Raw genomic sequence first — 25,361 nt, 5'->3', positions numbered from 1 at the left:
GATGAAAATTATATACTCTGGTAACACTGACTGTATTATAGCTAAATGATTTGCATTTTCAAAGTTGGGAGTTCTTGCAAAATCTGAAAGGAGAGAGTACTGGTTCATCACGTAGGTGCAGGTGCCAGCTGCAAGGAAGGTAGGTGCCATGACCTGGCATGAATCTTTTAAACCGTCCCAGCCTCAGGCTTCCTTACTGCTGCCTTCATAAGGTATCAGTGCCTGTTTGAGCTTCTAAGGATCGCTGCCAGGATTGAATGGCATAATGAATCTGGAAGCGCTTCACAAATTACAATATTTCATAAATGCAACAATCTGTTATATTTATAAGATCTACACACTTGTCTGTTTCCGTCCTCGTCTGGACGTCTAAATTCTGACTGTAGTCAAAGATCCTTTTTTTAGGTTAAAATGAGTAAGATTTAACCCATAAACAGTGATGTTATCAATTTTCTGGAGGACTCTTAAATATATTTCAAAATTTTACATTTAATTGGTGACAAATTCTATTTTCAGTTTTTTGTTTGCTTCTTTTGCAACATAAACTTGAGTGCTTGCTCCTTAAAGGCATGTTGTAATCATGTTGAAAGGTAGTAGAAAAGAACAGTTTGCCTATCTCAGCATTTGGAGATCTGTATAATTTGCACACGGCTTTTCAATAAGCTGGTTTGTCTTCTTGTCTACAAAGGCTGTGCTGTAGCCATTTCAAGTTCAAAATTACTGCAAAAAAGTAATTGATCCTCTATTTCAATATCCCTGCTGTTTCATGAGCTCTCTTACAATTCGGAGGAATCTATTTCTCACTGATGTTGAAAAACATAATAAGGTCACAGCAGGAAAGCTTTAGCTTCATTAAAGAACATTATTATAAAAATAAAATGATCGAGGGCAAATTGTTTTTGTCCTTGTGGTACTGTTTCTGCAGATGCACATTAATCTGAGCGTTTAAAGCAACAATAAATTTGTAATCTTCTCTTTATCATTCACTTCACCATGGTAGCCCCTAGTGGTAGAAAGAGATGTCAAGCGCTCACGTTCCAGGGGATTTCTAGCTCTGGTGAATAAAAAGGAATTAAGCCTCTTTGGAAATGAAGGCTGCAGCCTGTCAGTCACTAAATTTATTTCTGCTTTTAAAATATCACAGAGAATGCTGGTGTCCAGCAAATGTAGATGCCAGCATTATTTAAAAAAATGATTGAGCAAAGAAATGAATTGAAATTTTGACCCACTCAGGCTTCCATCTATCATGGGAGCCTATAATGGGGGGATGACGAAGAAGGATTTAAGATAGAGAATCAGTGATTGCCCTATTAATCTAGTTTAACTGAAACTAAAATCTGACAGAGTGCATTACAAGTTGCAGGCAGTAAGGCTTATCAATTCATTACTACTTTCAAGGCTCTCCCTTGCTTTCTTTCTGCCTTCAGCTCCTGGCAAAGGACAGCGTTTTACAGTTCAGGATTTAAACATTGAATGTTGATTTCCCTAAAATAATTTGATTCAATATATTAAGTAGATAGTGGAAAAGAAGTCCCGTGATTGGGGTGCCTGTCCTTTATCCTACATAAGTATCAAAATAGGAAATTAATAGGTAATGTTTAATATTAATCAAGCTAATAGAAACATGTTTAATTAAAAATAAGATAATTACCAGCAGAGGAGAGGTGAACTTTGTTCTCTAGTAGATGTGACGACAGCATAGATAGAATGGAGCAAAATGGGATTCTGTTGCTCTTGCAAGTCTCTTCATACTATTCGATTGCTAGATCATGAATTTCTATTTTTAAGAAACAAAGCAATTTTGAGAAGTAGAACACTTTGTCGTGCTCCAAAACTGCTTAAAACTATTTTAAAAATAAAGTACACTAATCATTCTACAGAGAGGTTCCCTGCTCAAATTTTTTGTGTATTTTTTTTAAAAGAATTATCTGTCCGGTGTTACATATGACATACTTTTGCAAGGAAAATCATCTCCCAGGAAAATGAATTTCAAAGAGCCCAGAAGATGCTTTTGGTTTTTTTTTTTTTTTTTGTGTGTGTGTGTGTGTCTCTTAAAACAATTGCCTTAATAAATTAAGATTCACTGAAAGAAATTTGAAAGCTAGAGTTTCGTAGCTTTCAGTACAAAGATAGGAACATTACAAATTCCTCTAACCTTTGTAAAATCGGTTGTTCCGAATACTAAAAATATGTTTGGAGATGAAGCACATTTTGTCTTTGCGTTCAACTCCTACCCAGAGTAGATGCTAATGATCTCTACTGCTGGCAATAAAATGTCAGTTTCCATAGGTCTAATATGTTCACTCTAATTTCCATGTCGCCAATATTGAGTACCAAGACCTTTGACTTCAGCAACTGGTATATACTGGTCTGTACTACAGATGGTGGTATTTAACTGTTACAGCATATTGCAACAACTACCAAAAAAGTACTTTAATCACATATCTAAGACACAATAAAAAAGTTTAATGGTAAAGATCTCTTATTCTTTCATATAAAGGAACATCTGCTCAAGTGAGACCTAAATATGTGAGGAAATTCTTCTCATTAAGATAAAAGAAATTGCCTTAAGAGGGATTTTTGTATATTTACCATCTCCTATTGTTAAGGTCTGAATTTAATATAATCTTCTCTATAGCATCGGTCATAGATCTAGGGGAGCTGCTTATGTTTTCTGTATTTGAAGTCTTATATTCTGTATAAAACACTGAAGGAGGTTCTATATGATCTAAAGGATCGTTGAGGGAGATTGATTTATCTTTTTGAATAACCAGAAAGTTAGCTGCTTCATCTCACATTAGCCTTTTTAAAAAGCATTGTTTTCATTTTTCTCATTACATAGAAATATTTTATATTCTTTTTATCAGTTCTCATTTTCCCACCCCCCAAACATCCAGCAGGTGACAATACTAACCATACTTTTAAGCCTGACTCCACACTCAGGGAGAAGTCTGCTTGAGACCCTCTCTCTCCCACTGCCCTCCCCCTCTCTAAAATGAATAAATACATTTTCAAAAAAAAAGATAACGATGACTGACTATCTGTATGGTTTCATAATATATGCATTTTAATCTTCATAATGTTTGCAATGTAAACCTTTTCAGCATTATGTCATCATGAATTTGAGTTTCTGTTTATTACAAATGGTAAAAAGTTTTTGTATATACCAACATCAGTTTTGATAGTTCCAAGTACTGTAGATTTCTAACCCTGAGACCAATAATCTTTGCTCTGGAAATTAAGTGTTTTAAAGGTGGTAAGAAAAAGTTTTAAGTTTTAAATTTTGCATGCTTTAGGAGGTAAGTTTCGCTTATTGACTTGCACTCCTCTAAATTTAAGAGATTGGTAACAACTATTTATACACTCAACCAGTATAAGATTTTGAGTATTTCCATTTTAAATTAGAAAAAGATTTTGCAAGCATTTATACTCTCAATGGTATTAGGGTCCAATACAGTATAAAGTTCAAAGATTGCTAGAAAGGGAATATAAAATTAAGAACATACTCCTTGGGCTAACATTAAAGACCACCAAAATTAATCTCTGTACTTTTCTTTCCAGTACTGTTACCCTTTATTGCAACAAAAATTGCTAGCTGTTCTTTTCTTTGTCTTCTCTATACTCAAAGTCATTGTTTGCATATAAAATTTCCCCTCCCTCTATAATACCATTCTCAGCCTGCACACCATCCGTTTAACTTATCAAAATCAACTTACTTCAAGAATTCCTCTCAATTGCTGAAACACAAATCAAATTTTTTCTTGTAGAAAGATATTGGCTCTTGATCTCTCCTTATCTTCTGGCATCTGACACTAATAGTTATCTAAATATGTATGATATGTGTACATAATGACATACTATTCAGTCCTGTCTATGTGTAGCTTATTTCCTCTCACGGAGAATCATTATTGAAGGTAAAAACACTTTCATGTCTATCTCCTTAGACCTGAGGGGAATATAATGTCTATCATAGATGCTTAACATTTTTGACTAATCACAAATTTTAATTATTCAGAACCATCATTTTAAGACTGAGTCTCTCTCCTTCCTCCCTTAGCTCTGGTAAATTTTCAGGTTATTGCATTTTTTTGAGATATGTGAATAAAGGACACACGCACACAAAATCCAGTTGAGTTTTGGTTTATAGGGATCTAATTCTCCCAGATTTTACTATACATTATTTGGAACTCCAAGTGCTTTCAGTATGACAAAAGTGAAATCTATTTTGATTTATTCCAGACATATATTATTTAATGTCTAATGAATACTGATTCATCTGACCATTCTCATCTCCTGACAATTTTTAATGTTATAGTTTGCAAAATATTCTCAGTACTTCAGAAACTGTAATTTCAACTGTTAAAGTTCAATATTACTACAGTTGTTGACAATATTAAATAATTTTTGTTGCTGTGTTGATGTTCACTAAATTTCAGGTCATGGAATGTTATTAATATATGGTTAGAAATAATTTCTAGATCAATGACTCAATGTTATCTTAATATTCTGTGTCTTTAATTTTCATACCACTTTTATTTTCTGAGTGGATTTTATAAGAGGAAGGTGCTTTGTGTTGCCTTCATTATCTTGGGATTTTATCCCTAGTTGAATTTCTTTTGTGATCAAAGGGCAGAGAAAACACCTCCTGAATTACTGAACTGTGTTGATTTGATGGGCAGGTCACACACATTAAAGTAAAAAGGGAGAAACTTTCTCTTCAAATACCTACTTGAAGATATTTTACCAAAAATCTAGATTTCACGGCAGAAACAACTAATCCTACTACTTCAATAGAGGTAGTCTATTTTTCTATGTGCATATACAAATGTGTTTATGCATATGCACACATCTAAGTATTTTGGTAGGTTGGACCTATTCTCTATGGTTGATAACAATCAATGCTTAGACCCACAAAATGCTTAATCATTTATAGACTGTTTTTCACAAACACTGTATTAGTTGACTTTTAGAACTGGAACAATTTAGAATGAATAATTTATGACTTAAAGGCTTAAAGAGAATCATAGACTCCCGAGTGCATAACTCATTTGTGGGAGAGTAGATATTTGAGCCTAAGATAAGTACCAATCTGTCGCCCCACACCTATACTGGTTAACTACCATTTTACACATTTTTCTGCCATTCTTCTCATTTCAACTTAATGTCAGGTCATGTATTTATAATGTGCATGTTGTGGGGAGAGGCATTGATAAGGGAATGATGAGGAATTACTAAGAGTAAATTCACAAATAATAGAAAAAAAGGGAAAATTTTTCTAATTATTATTGCTATTAATATGTTAATGACATTAACAAACTTGTCCTTTCTCCTGCCCCTTAAGGACAATTCAGGCCTATTCAGTCAATTTGGGCACCTCCTTCTAAATCCTTCCCTAGGAGCAGGATTTTACTTTTTCAGATTTGACATTGAGGAAGGTAGAAAGAGGAGACCACATTAATCTTTTTTTTTTTTTTTTAATTTATTTGACAGAGAGAGACCACAAGTAGGCAGAGAGGCAGGCAGAGAGAGAGAGAGGAGGAAGCAGGCTCCCCGCTGAGCAGAGAGCCCGATGTGGGACTTGATCCCAGGACCCTGAGATCATGACCTGAGCCGAAGGCAATGGCTTAACCCACTGAGCCACCCAGGCACCCCGAGGAGACCACATTAAAGAGGAATCTGAAGTAAAAAGGCACGAAACATAGCCTACGTGAGAACGATACCTCTGGTTCATTTGGTAATATTGCTCTAGTGGATAATTGGAGTGTGGGTTTAGAGTAACAAATTTGGGAATATTAAAGCCATGGGTGTATGTGATCATTCAAGCAGAATATACAGGGAAAATAAAAAGAGCAAAGTATGGACTTGGAAACCATAGTCTCTGTGAAAGATAGGTACAGAGAAATCTGTGAAAGAGGACACCATGGCTATTCTTCGCAAAATTTAGTTTTAAAATGAAATGTTCATATGAGAAATGAGAGTTTTTCTTTTATTATTTTTTAAGATAAATATATGACCTACTTATGCATCATGAAGTCAGATAAAGAAGAATTGTACCAAACTATGGTAATAAGACATAACTAACTTTCAAAGATTTGATGAATATGTTCATATTATAATGAATCACACACTAATGTAATTTTTGTTAAAAATGTAGTAGTATTTACAAAATGTCAGGGTGTAATAAAAGATAGCATTTAGTACATTAAATTGATTATTCTAAGCTTGAAACAAATATCAATATTCAAATTCATTCAATGTGTATCACTTATACTATAATTTTTTTATAAAATGAAACATAGAGCAATACTTTTCATTTTATACTTTTATTTAAAAGTAAGCTTAGGGTGCCTGGGTGGCTCAGTGGGTTAAAGCCTCTGCCTTCAGTTCGGGTCATGATTCCGGGGTTCTGGGATCGAGCCCTGCATTGGGCTCTCTGCTTTGGTGGGGAGCCTGCTTCCTGCTCTCTCTCTGCCTGCCTCTCTGCCTACTTGTGATCTGTGTCTGTCAAATAAATAAATAAAATCTTTAAAAAAAAAAAAGAAAAGTAAGCTTAATATGTAATCTTATCCATTTCAACAGTTCAAATTTTGTTATTAATACTAATGAAAGCACATTTCTGTATAGTTAAATTTCAGTCTTTCTTTGGGGACTTTAAACATCTACTAAATAGGAATTAAATTGACTCTCCTAAACTCTCATCTAAACAAAAAAGTAGTATATTTTTATAAATACATAGCACATATATATGTTCTTTTTAAAAATATACATATATGTTCATTTAAAAATACAAATGCAGGGTTTTACTTAAATTCTGTTTCATTATCTGTATAGATATACATTTTACACAAATTTAGGATTTTACTCCAAATCTCTTTCATAACCTGAGTTTTTTTTTAGTTTTTATTTATTTATTTGAGAGAGAGAGAGACAGAGCATGAGCAGGAAAGAGGAGACAGAGGGAGAGGGAAAACTGATTCCCCCGACGCAGAGCCTGATCCCAGAACCCTGAGATCATGACCTGAGCCAGAGGCAGACGGTTAACTGACTGAGCCACCCAGGTGCCCCACATAACCTGATTTTTAATCTCTGAAGAAATGACCTTATTTTTTCATGATCTTATTCTTCTATGATCCTATGTTCTTATGAAAACATTTTCAAGGTTAAGTTGTATTTTTTCTGATTATGTGGAAAAACATCCAGTATGAAAACATCAGAAAAAAAAGTTAAAAAAACAAAAATAAAATAATCATATTCTTCTGCTTTTTCTACATAAACACACAAATGTTATGTTAAAGACATTTTAACCTGCTCTTATAAATTTAAAAATATCCTTATTCCTTCTTTCATAAGTATTCTAAATCATTTTAATAGTTCCATAGAATTTCACAGTTTGAACAAAAATCTATTTTATAAGTTCAGTGCAGTTAAGTATTTGGGTTATCATTTTCATTGCTACTAAAACAGATTATGAGACACATCCTTTGCTCGTATCTTTTCGGAAATTCTTAATTTTCCTCCTTTCATTGTCACTAGGTACAGAATCACGGTGACAAAAGGAAGGATTATTACATATTTGATAAGTAGAATAAGTACTTATTGCATATTCTTTACGTCTTTCTGATAGCACCTAATTAACTTAATTGCTAGACTTAATTAGCTTACCTTCTTTGTTAATATTTAAATCTGTGGAAGGCAGAAATTATATGTGAATTAACATGTGTGTTGGCCTAGTATGTAAGTCTTGCAAATTTTAAAAATTAAGTTGTTCTATTCAGCCCACAAAAGCTTCATATTGAGGTCCCTGAATGACGCATACCTCTGGCTTAAGAATTCATGAAGGTATATACGTGGAGAACCATAATTAGAATATGTGTATGTCTGACCCTTACCTCTGATTTCATGTCATTCAGAAACCAGAAGTCAAGGAGTCTTTTGAATGACTGGGTTATCTACCTGCTCTAATTGCATGAGTTTGGAAGTGACAAAATTTGGAGTCCTCAAAGCAAACTCATCCCTCTTGTGCCTGTCACGAAGGCTACAGAACAGTGTGTCAGTTTCAAATGCCTCATGTTAACTCTGTTCCCACTGGTCACTTCTGGAAATGGGCTTTCTTCTAAACTCACTTCTGGAAATAGGCTTTCTTCTTAACCCCCAAACACTCTATGAAATTTCATCTTCCGTTCTACTTTCAGTTCAGGCATTTTGACACCCAGTTCAGAAAGAAAGCCATTCAGAGTTACCTGTTTGATCACTTAAAGAGGAATGAAATATATATTTATTGACTTTAAAGTACGATAGAATTTTACAGCTATAATATTTTGAAGAAATGCAGTATTCCAGTATGTTAAGAGGGTAAAAATCTTGCTGGAGTTTTCTTCTGAGTTCCACGGGTAAAAATCAGAAAGATGCACCCATTGTATCTTGGAGAACTGTACTCACCTGGAGCGAAAGCCCATCACTTCCTTCAATGCTGGTGCCAACATGCTGTCTGTCAGACACCTTAACTGCAGTATCACCGGCCAGGAACTGCTTGTTTTTATTCCCACCTGGAACAAAATACGGTGTCAATCTTTTTTTTTTTTTTTTTAAACGTTCATTCAAGCACAGTAAGATATTCATTACGTTATCTTTCCTTGTCACATCAGACACCCATTTATCAGAATGTTTAACACAAAGGAAGGAAGCGTAAACTCTTCACCTCTATTATTTATACCACAGTGATTAATACAGCAGGTGTTTAAGTCAAAGGGACGTCTATATTTTATCTCCTATAAGATATTCTTTATAAAGGATTATTATTTCAGTGCCAGCATGTCTATCCATTTGGTTTAAGTAACTGGTGTGTTAATTTAGGAAGCCATTTTCTACATATTGTCCTTGGAGACTGTAAATCAAAATACCTTAAACTCCGGAAAGTACGTTGAAAATATTGCATCCTGAATTTTTTTACCACGACCAAAAGAAATCTCAGTAGGAAGCAATTTAGTAACGCAATAGTGTTATGCCTGTACTACTTTATAGTCTTCAACTGGTGAGACCCTGATGAAGAACACAGATGTTTCCTCAAAGGCACCAGAGTGTTGTTACTATGAGACATTACATGAAAATACAGATTTTGATCAGATGATGGAATCAGATACTTAAACAAAACCTCCTAGCTGGGCTGCCTCTGTACGAAAGGCCCTTTACTTGTCACAACGGAAACCACTTGGCCTTCAGCACTCCCAGCCTTGCTCCAGTCTGGTGCACAGCTGGATGGTTTAAGAAAACACAAGAAATCCAACAACATGCCCTTCTTGTGGCAGTTTGTCCCAGGCAGCTCCCGTTTTACTTTTGCCCTTGCCCCCTTCTCTGGCCTTCGGAGTTTGACTCTGAATTGAATCTCATGGTGGAGATCCTGTTACTTGCTGACCTTCCTCTGAGGCTTGCTGCCTTACCTTCATCCTCAGCACCAGGCTGATCTTCCCTACTGTTTGATCCACCAGCCAGGGGAGCCTCTACCCTCTTGTACTCAATCTGTAGTCATCACTTGTTTGAATCACGACCTGATATCTGGCCCCAACCTCTCTGAGTGAATATAGTGTGGTTCCATGTACTTCAACACTAGCAGCGAAACTTATTACCTTTCTGGTGTCAAGTTTGAACCACCCCTTTTGTCTCATTTTGCTTTAAATTTAAGAGATTTTCCTATGCAGTGTAACATAAAGGTGCCAGAGAAACCCATTTTCTTTCCGTAATAAAAGTCATATCTTAAGAGCGAATATTGTTCTTTCCTTGTAGCCATCTTAAAATTCAGACTTTTCTTCTCTCCCCCTGGAATCCATTTCACCCCCTTGATTTCTGCTGCTACTGACACAAGAAGCTCTCATTAGCTCTCATTCAGATAATAACAATAACTTCTTAAATGTCGGTCTAATGCCAACTGAAAACAGATGGCACTTTCAAATTAGAATAATTGAGGAGAGTCCAATAAAGAACCTATTACAAAACTGGGGGCTATCTGTTGGGAAACTGCAAGGGAAGGTGCCACGCTGAGGCTGGGAGAGATGAGAACAGGCAGCAGTTGCTACCATCTAGGAGTCAGATGTATAGAGTCAGAGGTACATAGGTCCCTGGGCAGAAACAGTGATCTTCGGTTGGGAGTCCGGGTAGCACAAGATGACAGGACGTGAGGCAGCCCTAAAATAAACCACACTCATCTTCTCCCTTCTCTCTGGTTTCCTATCTATCCTATTTACAGGACAAACCACTCTGGGCTCCCAAGGTCACAGAGTCTCTTGATGAATTCCATCCAAACTCGCTTCCAGTGTTAGAGAGTAGGATGGAGAAAGGTAAAGCAAAAGTGACTCTGGAAGGAGACTAGGAGAGGTTCAGCAAACCCTTGCTCCTACTTCAAAGCACGGGATTTGGAATCAAATGTAGGTTTGACTCCTATGTGTGTCACTAGATAAATTTTTATAATTCTTGATATCATTATCTGTATGATTCAGATAACATACCTCAGAGTTTTATTGTTAGAATTAAATGGCATAACATACCTAATACATACATATCTACCAAGTAGTTAGTATTAGCTACAGTGGCAATAATTCTTCTCAAAATGACAGAAATCCAAGTCAAACACACTCCAGCCATACTAAACTCTTCAACATTTGTAATGGGCAGCATATTTTCAGATTGTTCACAACTGCTCTTCTTTCTGTTTAAGAAGTTTGTTTTCTTTCCCCTCCCTCCCTGTTGCCAGAGAATCTCTACTCATATTTTAAAATCCATGAAATGATCTAAAGATTTTCTTCAGTTTTGGTAACAGGAGATCATTCTCCGCCACCCCCCCTTTTTTTTTTTGGTCTTTCCATGGCACACGTCATTCTGCAAAGCAGTCAGACTATGCCACCTTCCTACTTGACTATGAGTCCCTTAAAGGAAAGTTTGTGTCGGACAGATTCATAGCCTCAGAAGATGGCTCATTGCCAGGTTCTTAGGAGATATTCAATAAACATTAAGTCAATAAATGTGTATTACTAGAAAAAATCTGTTACAATGTAAGGAAATAGTTTCTTAAATTCTTTCCTCCTCGCCCAAAGGACAGATCAGTCTGTACCATGGGAGGTGGTGGGGAGTAAGATTATCATGGAAAGTCCAGACAACCAAAGAGATCCCAAGGGAAACTTCAAACAGCTCTTCAAGTTCACTCTGGGACAGCTCTGCAGGAAACTTTACTTCATTCATTTCGAGGCTGCCAGACCTATTAGTACTGATTAATTTCAAGCAGATAATTACTAACTTATAAACTACCTAGGTAACTGAATACAAACACCTCTAAGTATCTGATGCATTTAAGTGATAAGTGGAATTGTCAACATTTCCTCAAGACTAATCCAACATTTCCCCCCCTGCAATTTAAAACATATGTATTTATTGTTTTGTGAATAGATAATACACTTAGATGAATCTGGCCTCACAAAATGTTCCATAGGACTAAGTCTTTCAGTCACCCTTGCCTCCATCTTCTCCTTATGCCACCTTAAACGAGACCAACTTTGTTGGCATCTTAGGATTCGTGCAAATTTCCTTCTACAAATACGTGAAAGTATGTGTATTATTCCCCACCCCACCTTCATTTAAACAAAGAAAAAAGATCGCACTCTTTGCCCACTTTAATAGGCCCTACCTTTCTCCCCACCCCACCAAAAGTGGAATTTTATATTAGTAAATAAACAGCATCTTCTTTGTAGTCAGCTTCCTGTCTTTCTATTGCTCCGATGGATCTGAAATTATTTATTACACCAAGATTTTTATTTTTCAAAACTCTTATTATTCTTGAGATTAAAAAAAAAAGTTTGTTAATTTGTGTCTTAGAAGTAGATCTCTAGGTTAAATTCTATGAGTGTGTAAATGCATTTGTAACTTTCAAAACTGTTGCCAAATTTCCATCCTTGAAAGTAGAGCCAACTAATGCTACCATCACCACCTTCCGCTTGGGTGGACAGACTTCTAGATTCTTGAAAATCGGCTAGGTGAAAATTTTTATTTCTGTCATTTTAATGAGCATTTTAAGAATTATGATGTAGGTTAAATATCTCCTAATGTTACTTAAGGGATATTACGTATCTTTTTGTGTGAAACTTCTATTAATATCCTTTACAATTTTTAAATTTCAAGTACAATTTAATGCATTCTTTCTCATTCTATGTACTTCCTCAATGAAGCAAAGTCATGAACGACATGAGCACAATTCCCCTCCGTTAACATTCTTAAAAGCATGCGCTCCCAAGCTCCTCGAAATCTTACACTGGCTTTCTGGCTAAACCTCACAAAGAGGTCCCACAGCGCGCTCTGGTGGCAGCTAGCTCCATCACACCTTCCCTGCATTAACTCTTGGGGCAAACTATCCTCAATAAAGCTTGTTAATCAATCTCTTCCTTAACCTCTAAGCCTAGCGTTAGTCTCCGCACCTTAGAGACAATACCGAATTGTACCCAGTCGAAAAAGAAGGAGACAGTAGAGCTACGTCAGCGCTCCAGAAACCAAGCTTGTGCCTGTAAATTGGTAGGTATCCTAATAGGCAGGATTCAGTTCTTTTCTAGTCAGCTTGCCAGCCCACTCCGTGGCTCTGCTTCACTCTTCCTATACATCAGTGAAGTCAAAAGAGCTATCCTCACTCTTGAGAATTCCATGTAATCAAAACATCACAAAGTTCAGTCAGAAGCGTGAAATTCCCTCATTCCACAAGTATTTCAAATATATAAGCACTATTCTAAGCGCTTGTGATTATGTTCAGAGAACAAAATAAAAAAAAAAATCTGTCTTCTTGGAGTATATCTTCTAGTGGGAAGATGTAATCAGGAAGAGTGTAATTAAGAAGTAACATGTTTATATTGCAAGATACGGAGACTATGTGGTATGAGAGGTGGAGTACATGTTCCTCTTTAATCTAGAGAAAAAAAAATAAATGGTAGGTCTCTTTGGGTGAAGATTTGAAGTTGTGGAAACTATGTGGTTCACAGCAGAAGAAACCTTCTAGAACATGGCAGGGTTCGTAAGGCCATGGACCTGCAGTGGACACCTGAAGGATGCCTTTTCAGGATTCATAGACCTTTTCACCCAGCTGCTGAGAGTGCTGTTAACTGCAGGCTCTAATCTGACCTGGAACTGCCTGAAGCTGGCCATGCTGCCTCACTGAGTCCTCACTCAAAGGCAGCCTGCACTCAGTTACAGATGTTGAGTGGGCATGAAGGGGTGGCTTAGGGCCACAATACAGGATAGCTTTCTGCACTGTTGGAAGAAACCTTTGTTGAGGCTACATTGCAGTCCATCTTCTATTTGCTCATTCCTTCTTCCTTCCCTTCTCTTTCACACAACCTGATCCCAAAACACTCCTTATAAATTTCCTGCAAGCTAACTTCTGCCCCCATGTGCTTTCATCTAGAGCAGCGAGAAAGCCATTACGTAGCTCATAACTTGACACAGAAACTCATTCTTTTCACAAACCTCTGTTGACTACCTACTGTATGCTACCACTGATTTTGATGTTTAGAATACAGTAATGGAAAAAGTGCAATTTGTTCATATGCAGATTATAGCAGAGAAGTTATTAACAGTAACTGCTAAGGAGAAAATGCAGCCAAAGGGTAGAAGAAATGTATGGGAACCAATTCAGTTTTAGACATGGGAGTGAAGTAAATCTTTACACACTTGAGTAAAGACTTGAAGGGAATAAGAGAGTCAGCCCTGTGAGAACATGGGAGGAAATGTTCCAGGCGTAAACAACATAAACAACATAGTCTAATAGGAGTGTATTTGTTGCTGTTATTGTTTCAGAGAAACAGCAAAAGACAGAGTTAATTTGGAGTGAGTTGAAAGACAGAGACAGGAGTAAGAGGATCAGAAAATAAAGAATCTGAAAGTAATCATCTAAAAGTTACTACAGAAATTAGACACCAGCTTTTATTCCTAATAAAGTGGAAAGTCAATGAGGAGTTTGGGGTAGATAACAGATAGAACCACCTGGTTGAATTCTGAGAAAAAACTGAAGGGTATTAAAGTCAGAAGCAGAAATATAAGACTACTGCATCAATCCAGGAAAGACACGAATATGGCTTAGACTATGGCAGAGACAGTACAGGTGGAAAGAAATGGTTAGAATATGGTTTTGTTTGAAGATAGAAAAGATAGGATTTGCAAACAGATTCCATGTAGGGTGTTAATAAGAGAGAAAAAGCATAACTCCATGATTTTAGATCCAAGCAAAAGGAAAAATAGAGCTGGCCTTCACTCAGGCAGTATTAAAAAGGCCTGGATCCGATAAGATCTCCCAAAGAATGAGTCTGTTTGGAAAGTTAAGAGGTCCAAGGAGTGACAGGTTGGGTACTTTAACTATTAAAGACTGGCAGATGAAGAGGAGACAGTGACAGAGAATGAAAAGGAATAGCTACTGAAGTTTCAGGGAAATTAGAGTGGGATTCCAGACACCAAAGAGAGCAGTGCTTTGAAGAGGAGAGAACGTTGAGCGGCATCAGCTGCTGCTGCTGAGGCCAGCGAGATGAAGGCCAACAGCTGTTCGGTGTATTTACAGTGTAGAAATCATCAGTGACCAAGACAAGATTTGTTTCAGGGAAATGGTAGGGGAGGATGCTAGAATGGAGAGGAGCCAAGACCTATGTGTGGGGGAGACACTGGAGAACATATATTTTCATGCACAAGTTTATTAAAACTGACTAGATTTATGTCAAAAAGCAGTCTTAATTTTCAAAAGATCATGGTGAGAAAACATGGTTTATAGGACTACAAAGAAAATACGTTGAAAATCAATACCAAAAAGATACAAAATTCACCACTATATCTGGAAACTTAAAACCTCATTTAATAACCCAAGAGATATTAGGTTAAATTTAAAATAATAAAATCTGAATGTATCAGAACTACTTCATATTAGAACTTGAGAAGTCCTTTAGGACCTTGCCTTCTCTGTCATGCTCCACTTCTGCAGGCTGAGTACACTTTCTGGCAAATCATGTGAAACAATTGGTCATGCAAAGAAACTCACTATCTTATATTCCATTTCTGAGATAACTTGACTATTTGCTCATCTTCCCCACTGGACTGTGGAAAGTTTATGTGCAAGTATTTATCTTGGAAATCTTCAACACTTGCCAAAATACCTAATAAGTGGGTGATACTTGATGCATGCTTATTTAATGAGTGGATGAGGGGAATCTGTGGACAATGAATGGTCTTACACATTGATAAGCATAACTGAGATATCCAAATCTGTTTGTCTGAAGCTGGATTAGTAAGTGGCATGTCAGATATCAGTTAAACTGCGTAGAATTTTTTTTTTATTTGATCTTTAAACTATCTGTAAAAATAAACATGCAGAAAGAGCACAGGGAATTGAATAGCTTATCAGTCCCCAAAACAAATTCTCTCCTGAGGCTTGCTATGACCTTCTGCCTGGCTCTTACCTAAGCATTCATCTCTCAACACACTTTTTCCTTATTTTAGATCTCTAAGCTGCTCATCCCCAAACTTCCCATATAAATACTGGTTTCCTGGAGTGTAGTTTGAGCAACCCAAAGGCTGGAAAGTTTTATAAAATTCATAAATCCACTAACACAGTAATAGACGCCTAAGCCGTAAAGTCACAAGTATTGTCTTTCCTCAACCATGCCTGAAATATCATAAAAAGGTTTTCACAATCGAATTAGAAGTAAAAAGTCATACGAATTTCGCTGCAACATAAAATATATTTTAATTGAAGCCAAATGTTCTGTGAAGCAGAACTATGAATATGTGCTGACTCATTATCATTTTTATAGTATAAATGACAGAATGAATAATGATTATATATATTTAACCCCTGAATTTGTTGAGTCGTGCATAGCATTCTATTTACCTGTGAAAACCAGAATTAAAGATTTTTTAGCCCAAGAACAAAAATACAAAATAAATTATCTTTTTTTTCTAAAAAAATAACTTGGATGAGCTGAAATTAAAGGGTAAAATACACTTTATCATATATTTCTACATGTAGAAAAGGATTATGAGCAGTTCAATGATAAGAATACATCATTAAACTTTCAACAAGGTACCTTGGGACATAATGGTAAAATTTAGGTGTCCAAATCCTTCCCTAGTTATATTTGACATGTGCTCTCTAGATAACAATAAAATTAAAAATATTGTGACATGTAGATAGCGAGAGGGCAAGTTAAATTTTCATTCCGACTCTTCAGTCTAAAAACTAAAATCCCTAAGGTTATCAGTATTTTGAATATCTCCTCTTCCAAGAGATCTTTTCTTCCCTTAACATTTGTGAAACCCGATAAATTAACCTCACACAAAAAGATATTTGTATAATGTGACTATTGAAGCTATTTTATTAAATTAGCTATGTCTGAGAGTGAATATCTCTTTACAGAGAACACATTAAGAAAGGTGATATTAAGGAAGAAGATCATTAGAGAGCCCCATTACTCTGGAAGGAATCCATGAGTTTCTTTGTTGGAGGAATAACCTGCTTGCAAAAGATAACTATTTTTTTCTTCTCATCTTTATCAAGAAATGGACAGATGGAAAAAAACAGGCAAAATGAAAAGAAAAATTTAGAGCACAAAGAGTTACTAAGATGTTTGCTCATGATCCTAAAATGTGTTAGTATCTGTTTGACTGGTGTCAGCCTCATCATTTAAGACCCTATAGAAAGTCATTTTCTTTATAAAAATGAGGCTATCACCCTGAAAGTTTAGTTAGTTGATCCATTTACTTATAAATTGTACTGTCATTCTGTATCAATTCTACTCTCTCACTATATTTTAACTTTAAAAAAATAGTCATGGCAGGAGGTAGGGGGTGCCTGGGGAGCTCTTTCGGTTAAACGTCTGACTTCTGCTCAGGTCATGATCTCAGGGTCCTGGGATTGAGCCCCACATTGGACTCTGTTTTCAGTGGGAAGTGTGCTTCACCCTCTCCCTCTACCCCTCCTTCTGTTTGTGGATGCTCTCTCTCTTTCTCAAATAAATAAATAAAATCTTTAAAAATATACATAGTCATTGGACACCTGGGGAGGCAGTTGGTTGGTTGTCTGCTCTTAGCATGAGCTCAGGTCATGATCTCAGAGTGGTGAGACCAAGCCCTGTGTCAGGTTCCATGTTCAGTGCAGAGTTTGCTTCAGACTATTTCTCCCTCTCCCTCTGCCACTACCTGGCACGCTCTCTTTTTCTCTAATAAATAAATAAATCTTTAAAAACAACAACAAAAAAAGCCACTATATTCCCATATTCAACCAAGGTATTCCAAGAAGTATACGCATTCCTTATTGCTGCCACTCTTTTTCTCCTTGAATCTGCCCTCATCCCTGTCCATCTTCAGTGCTCAAGCCCATGTCCAGAAAACAGTAAGTTCATTTCAGTGCTCAGTCAAGAAAATTACCCCCAAAAGCACAAAAACAATGTAAAAGATAAAAACAACTAAGTAAAATTTAAAGACAGGTTGTATCAAATATCCTTATACTGTTAGCTTCTCCTCTTCTGTGACTGGCTTATCCAAACTCTCCTGTAACCATTTTTCTTACAAAGGTAAAATTTTAAAGGCTAACATGCAAAATATTTAACAAAACATTTCAAGAAGTCTATCCAAGACCTCAGTGTGATACAGGAATCCATCAAAATCCTAAAGGAGAACATAGGCAGTAACCTCTTCAACATCAGCCCTACCAACTTCTTTCAAGACATGTCTCCAAAGGCAAGGAAAACAAAAGCAAAAATGAATTTTGGGTATTTCATCAAGATAAAAAGTTCTGCACAGCAAAGGAAACAGTCAACATAACAAAGAGGCAACAATGGAATGGGAGAAGATATTCACAAATGGGCTGATATCCAAGATCTATAAAGAACTTCTCAGGGTGCCTGGGTGGCTCAGTGGGTTAAGCCTCTGCCTTCAGCTCAGGTCATGATCTCAGGATCCTGGGATCTAGCCCTGCATTGAGCTTTCTGCTCATCAGGGAGACGGCTTCCCCCTTTCTCTGCCTGCCTTTCTGCCTACTTGTGATTTCTCTCTCTGTCAAATAAATAAATAAAATCTTAAAAAAAAAAAAAAAGAACTTCTCAAACTCAACACCTAAAAAAGAGATAATCAAGTCAAAAAAAAAAAAAGGGCAGAGGACATGAACAGACACTTCTCCAATGAAGACATACAAATGGCTAACAGACACATGACAAAATGTTCATTACCATTAGCCATCAGGGAAATACAAATCAAAACCACACTGAGATACCACTTTAAACCCATTAGAATGGCAAAAATTAACAAAGCAAGAAACAATAAATGTTGAAGAGGATGTGGAGAAAGGGGAACCCTTTTACATTATTGGTGGAAATGCAAGTTATTACAACCACTTTGGAAAACAGTATGGAGCTTCCTCAAAATATTAAAAATAGAGCTACTCTATGACCTGACAATTGCACTACTGAGTATTTGCCCCAAAGATACAGATGTAGTGAAAAGAAGGGTCATATGTACCCCCACATTCATAGCAGCAATGTCCACAGTAGCCAAACTGTGAAAAGAGTGGAGATGCACTTCAACAGACAAATGGATAAAGAAGATCTAGTCTCTATATACAATGAAATATTATTCAGCCACCAGGAAGGATGTGTAGGGGCCTCTGGTTTGGTTGTAAACTTGGATTGACCCCACCCCTCCCAGAGGAACTTACTTGCAAACCCCGGATACAGGGGCGGGCCAGGCCGGATGGAGACATCCAATCAGTGGGGCATGCATGTATTTACTCTGGTACATTGAAATTCAATTGGTCACCCGTATTGCCCACCGAGCATGACTGTGCAGTTTTCCCTGTGTGTTGCAATCTCATTGGCCACCTGTGTGTGGGCCCGGCTCAACCTCACTTCTATAAAAGTTAGTCTGTGAGGCTGGGAAACGTAGTCATCGGGGTCATCAGGATGTGGGGAAGCAGCATCGTCAGGGAGTGGCCTTGCCAGTAGCGGAGCTGTCTGGTAGTGGAGTCGTAAGGTAGGGGAGGTGTCGGGAGCGGTGTCCTGGTCTTTGTCGCCTCTTTGTAAGAGACGCCCCGACTGGTCAGTTTGATTTTTGACGCTTGGCGCGAAATAAAGCTTTGCTTGACTTCCGCTTTGTGTCAGTCTCGTTCCTTTGATCACGGACCCTAACAGATGAATACCCAACTTTTTCATCAACATGGATGGGAATGGAGGAGATTATGCTGAGTGAAATAAGCAGGAAAGTCAATTATCATGTGGTTTCACTTACTTACGGAACATAAGGAATAACACGGAGGACATTAGGAGAAGGCAGGGAAAAGTGAAGGGGAGGAATCAGAGGGGGAGATGAACCATGAGAGGCTATGGACTCCAAGAAACAAACAGGGTTTTACAAGGAGTAGAGTGGGGGGTGGATGAGCCAGGTGGTGGGTATTAAGTAGGGCACATATTGCACAGAGCACTGGGTATTATATGTAAACAATGAATCGTGGAACACTACATCAAAAACTAATGATGTACTGTACGGTGACTAACATAATATAATAAAAAAAATTTAAATTAAAAAAAAGAGTCCGAACACAATGATAAAGTTCCATAAATTTCAACAACTTACCTTGCAGGATGCAGTATTTAAACTGCAACAAACTAATACCATCTCTGACTTAGACTCAGTGAAATAACCCCATTTCTGCTTATTGCAATTATTTCTGAAGCAAACAGTCTTACATACACTTGAACAAGTTTTTGTAGATGATACTTGGAGACCCTGTTTCTCATACCTGTGCTACATACCTCTTACTTCCTGTCCAAGGGTTTTGACATGTGGCATATGATGCACAAATTATTTGGGATATATAAATGAAATAGATACATAGGTAGATAGATTATAGATAGATAGATAGATAGATAGATAGATGATAGATAGATAGACACACATACACTCAACATTGCAAATTGCCTTTGAACTGTCATGTGTATAAAATCAGGATTTCTTAATAATAGTTTTCAAACCTTAGTTTTCATCATTTATTACCTCAAAGGATTCTAATTACTTATGACTCTAAATTGAAAATCTTTGTTTTAGGGCACCTGGGTGGCTCAGTGGGTTAAGCCACTGCCTTCAGCTCAGGTCATGATCTCAGGGTCCTGGGATCGAGTCCCGCATCAGGCTCTCTGCTCAGCAGGGAATTTGCTTCCCTCTCTCTCTCTCTGCCTGCCTCTCTGCCTACTTGCCATCTCTCTCTGTCAAATAAATAAATAAAATCTTTAAAAAAAAAAAAAAGAAAATATTTGCTTTATAAACAGTCCTACTAATAAGCCCTTCTACTTAGAGGATCATATAGTATGATTGCATATCTCTTTTCCTATTACTTTGATAATTATTAATTTAAAAAATATTAACTTCAAAAATGTTCTGATGGTATGTGGCACTACTGGCAAAGGGTGGTAATTAAAAATGTTCTGACATTCTGAACATATCTTTTACATCAATACTGTTCAGAGGAACACTGTTGTTAAAGTGTATAAGTGGTAAGGATCAATTTTGCTCCTTGTTTAAAACAAGAATATCAAATAGGCAGAAATAGAATATCATTTATGGGCCACTGAATAAAGAATCCACAAATATTAACTAGCTTTCTTTTTAACAAAATACAACCATGTGCATATAACATTCAAATGCATACATATGAAATAATAATCCTTCTACACAATACAGATCATTTCCCCCACAGTAGTTTCTGTCTATCTTTCAGGTGTATTTGTGTATATAGTGCTAGATTAGAGTAATAGATACAAGTAACTATGTAATGTTATAAGTAGGATTCTCCTTCACAGGCCTATTTTGCTCAGCTGGAAAAGATTACTAAGGAGTGAGATCAATTTACATTTCATCTAGAATTAGATTCTAGGATGAAAAAGAATCTGTTTCAATATTAAATCAATTTTAATTGTAAACTGCCTATTTCAGTTCATCTCATGGAAGAAAAAGTTAAAGACCTCTTAACAATATATTGTATATAAAACTAGATCAAACTAAATACTGAAAAGCTTGCATTTTAAGTAAACAATCTAATAAAGGACAGAGACACAACTTCCTCCCATGATAAATTAGAAGGTCTAGTAGAAAAGCATTTAGGTCTTCTTAATTAAGCCCCCCATCTAGGGATGGAGGCAATTATCCAGAGTTTAAGACTGAAAAGATGGCATCCAATTGAAAAAGAACAAATGAATTAATAACTGAATGGGTACAAGGTAAAAGAATTCTAAGTGGATTACCATACAGGAAGTACCCAAAGGTTATGTGCTTTGGTGAGTGCTGTGAAGTGTGTAAACCTGGCGATTCACAGACCTGTACCCCTGGGGATAAAAATATATTATATGTTTATAAAAAATAAAAAATTTAAAAAAAAACATAAAGCAGTGAAGGATAGGTGTGTATTTAAGCCAGATTGCATAAGGATTAAATTTTTATTTTTATTTTTTTATTTTTTTTTTTTAAGATTTTATTTATTTATTTGAGAGAGAATGAGTGAGGGAGAGCATGAGAGAGGAGAAGGTCAGAGGGAGAAGCAGACTCCCCAAGGAGCTGGGAGCCCGATGCGGGACTCGATCCTGGAACTCCGGGATCATACCTGAGCCAAAGGCAGTCGCTCAACCAACTGAGCCACTCAGGCGACCAGGATTAAATTTTTATTTTATGTAGTTTTCATTTTATGTTTCAAAAACTAACTGTGTCCTCTTATTGTTGCTACTTATCATTTGGTAAACCTAGATTTTGCTTCTCATCTTTATCAGCAACCTTAGCCACAAGACTTAATATTTTGGGCCATAAATCAATATTATTCTCAGAGGACAAAGATTTCCCAGGACTGCATGTAACTACATGTTCATGAAACAATACCAGAAGCACTCTTCAACAAGGGAAAAATTAAGATATTTTGAATTTTAACAACATTGTTGTTGGTGGAGGAGATAGGGTTGACAAGGATGGAGAAAAAATAATTTTTAGATAATTTGATTTTTATTTGAAATTGTATTATTACATTTGTTTGCTTTTAATGAGTTGTATTAAATACAATCACTTAAAAATATTCCCAGCCTCTACTTATGTTCTACAAGTACCTGGTATAATGTAGTCTTTTGTTCATTATAAATCTAACACTCATTCTTTCAGAGATGTATTTCTCTTTCCATTAACTTGTTTGTAACCTTGTTCTTTGTGTGTTCTGGAGGAAAGAAAGAATGCAAGGGAATCTCAGAGGAAGTTTACTTCAATACTGACTAAAGTCAAACTTAAATAAGACAAATTTCTGAAAATATCTAAGACAGAAATATTATAGAGATTGAGGTTTGGGAATTAGGGTCAGATAATCAGAATTTCTACATGGATGTGAAAACATAAAACATTCAAATAGGCACTACCTGGATTTAGGAATAGGATTTTTAAAAAATCTATGCTTGGAATTTTTCAAATCAGTTTATTATGTTTCATGTAGGAATAAATGAGTACTATATAAAAGGATGAAAATTTTTAAAGGTAATTTTTAAACAGAATTTAGAATTTTGTCATGCATTTAATCTTGTATTCTTGAAGTACTTATTTTTCACGAATAATTATTTCAGGTAAATAAAATGGGATTCAGAGAGGTGAATCACACGTGAGAATTACCCAAGTAGCTAGTTACATAGTAAAAAAGACATATCAATATGTTAGTAGGTCAAAAGTCAGAAAGCAAAGAGAGATTTTACTTTCCGGCAACTAAACAACCAAACCTCTTCCACACAACAAGAGAAAACACAAATTTATTAATTAGAATATCAATGTAAAATGCAAGTTAGATGAAAATGTAAAGAAAAGTAGGTATAACTGCCCACAGATGATGAAAAGTCCATGTTTCCAACCAGTTAAGAGTCAAAACAGGACAAAAGATAAAGCCCTAGGCTCAAATTAGGTGGGAAGCTGGTTTTGGAACTTGATAGAAGGATGAAATCCATGAGCAGCTATACATTTAGTTGAAAAAATAGATGTTTAAGAGGGATTACTACGTTTGTATCCTTAGGGTAAAATTCCCAGTAGTGCAATTGCTGGGTCATAGGGCAGTTCTATTTTCAACATTTTGAGGAACCTCCATGCTGTTTTCCAGAGTGGTTGCACCAGCTTGCATTCCCACCAACAGTGTAGGAGGGTTCCCCTTTCTCCGCATCCTCGCCAGCATCTGTCATTTCCTGACTTGTTGATTTTAGCCATTCTGACTGGTATGAGGTGATATCTCATTGTGGTTTTGATTTGTATTTCCCTGATGCCAAGTGATATGGAGCACTTTTTCATGTGTCTGTTGGCCATCTGGATGTCTTCTTTGCAGAAACATCTGTTCATGTCCTCTGCCCATTTCTTGAAGTGATCCAAAGGGGCACGTGCACCTGAATGTTTATAGCAGCAATGTCCACAATAGCCAAACTATGGAAAGAACCTATGTCCATCAACAGATGAATGGATAAAGAAGATGTGGTATATATACACAATGGAATACTATGCAGCCATCAAAAGAAACGAAATCTTGCCATTTGCGACAACATGGATGGAACTAGAGCGTATCATGCTTAGCGAAATAAGTCAAGCAGAGAAAGACAACTATCATATGGTCTCCCTGATATGAGGAAGTGGTGATGCAACATGGGGGCTTAAGTGGGTAGGAGAAGAATCCATGAAACAAGATGGGATAGGGAGGGAGACAAACCATAAGTGACTCTTAATCTCACGAAACAAACTGTGGGTTGCTGGGGGGAGGGGGGTTGGGAGAAGGGGGGTAGGGTTATGGACATTGGGGAGGGTATGTGCTTTTGGGTAAATTGGAAGGGGAGGTGAACCATGAGAGACTATGGACTCTGAAAAACAGTCTGAGGGGTTTGAAGTGGCGGGGGGGTGGGAGGTTGGGGTACCAGGTGGTGGATATTATAGAGGGCACAGCTTGCATGGAGCACTGGGTGTGGTGAAAAATAATGAATACTGTTTTTCTGAAAATAAATAAATTGGGAAAAAAAAAAGAGGGATTACTCTCATCAACTACAGAAATGTTTAAGAAGGATTGCTCCCATTAACCAGAGGAAAGTACAAAACTTGTTTTTATTAGGCAGAAGGACCTTACAAATAGAAAATAACAAACAAAATGTTACAAAGCAGTTAATACTCATGTGAATCTTAGCAGAGGCAAAGAGCATTCTTCTCTTTAAGATGCCTAATAAGTGAAAACCATAAAATATTTTCACAAATAAATCTCCACCAACATTAGTGCATAATCCAAGATTACACAACACATGTTGATAAAAACTTTCACAAGGGAGAGTTTATAGAAAGACTATGAATACTCAAGGATTATACGTTGTAAAATAACTGGGATAAAAAGTACAGCATGGAGAATATAGTCTATAATACTCTAATAATGTTGTATGGTGACAGATAATAACTACACTTGTCATGATGAGCATTTAGTAATTATAGGATTGCCAAATCACTGTGTTGTACACCTGAAACTGACATGTCAACTATATTTCAGTAATAAAAAACAATAAAAATGTAGTTGTACAATAATAAGAACAAATAAGAGGGGCCCCTGAGTGGCTCAGTAGGTTAATTGTCTGACTCTTGATTTCAGTTCAGGTATTGAGTTCTGGGTTGTGAGTTCAAGTGGCTCACTGGGTTGGGTTCTTACTCTTGATTTTGGCTCAGGTCATGATCTCAGGGTTGTGGGATCAGCTCCAGCATCAGGCTCTGCACTCATTGGCAGCAGGAGGATTGGGTGGGGGAGTCTGTTTGAGATTCTTTCCCTCTGCCCCATTCCAACTCATTCTCTCTCTCTTCCTCAAATAAATAATTTTTAAAATATGGACTTCAATTACTAATGTGTCAATATTGGTTTATTAATCATAACAACGTGCCATACTAATGTAGATGTTAATGGAGAACTCAATGTAGGGTATATGGGAATTCTCATACAATCTTCATGAATATTCTGTGAATATAGAACTTTTTTAAAAAATTTTTTAAAAAAGTGAAAAACCACTTAGATAACTCCCAAGTATTGTGAAATAGAAGGTAAACCTAATTCTAAGTAGTTCAGAAAGAGATAAAATATGGAAGTAAAGGGAATTTAACAGCTGGATTTAAAAAAAAAGGTGCTTTGATGTTTCACAGGAGTTTTACTAGGACAAAAGTGAAAGAAATTTTAAGAATATAATGGCCTCTATGTTTTCTAGAATGGTCAAAAGTCATGGCTCTTCAAATTTGGGAAGGACAAGGAGGATAAAGTAGAATGGTGTCCATATGGAGTTGCATTGCAATGTCAA

The 25,361-nt window shown here is 36.5% G+C and overlaps 1 protein-coding gene across 36 annotated transcripts in view; it reads right to left on the bottom strand.

The window, feature by feature from the left end:
- The window catches only part of PTPRD (protein tyrosine phosphatase receptor type D), a 2,250,073-nt gene that overhangs the window by 1,567,173 nt on the left and 657,539 nt on the right, over positions 1 to 25,361 (bottom strand). For all 36 annotated transcript variants that reach the window (XM_044265686.1, XM_044265656.1, XM_044265663.1 and 33 more), the window contains one exon: positions 8,440 to 8,546. The gene's annotated coding sequence lies outside the window, so the exon portion shown is untranslated. The remainder of the gene's footprint in view (positions 1 to 8,439; positions 8,547 to 25,361) is intronic.

This window comes from Neovison vison, chromosome 9, assembly GCF_020171115.1.
Source record: "Neovison vison isolate M4711 chromosome 9, ASM_NN_V1, whole genome shotgun sequence".
Lineage (NCBI taxonomy): Eukaryota > Metazoa > Chordata > Mammalia > Carnivora > Mustelidae > Neogale > Neogale vison.
Note: the sequence above shows the minus strand (reverse complement) of the source record. Positions and strands in the feature narration are given on the sequence as shown.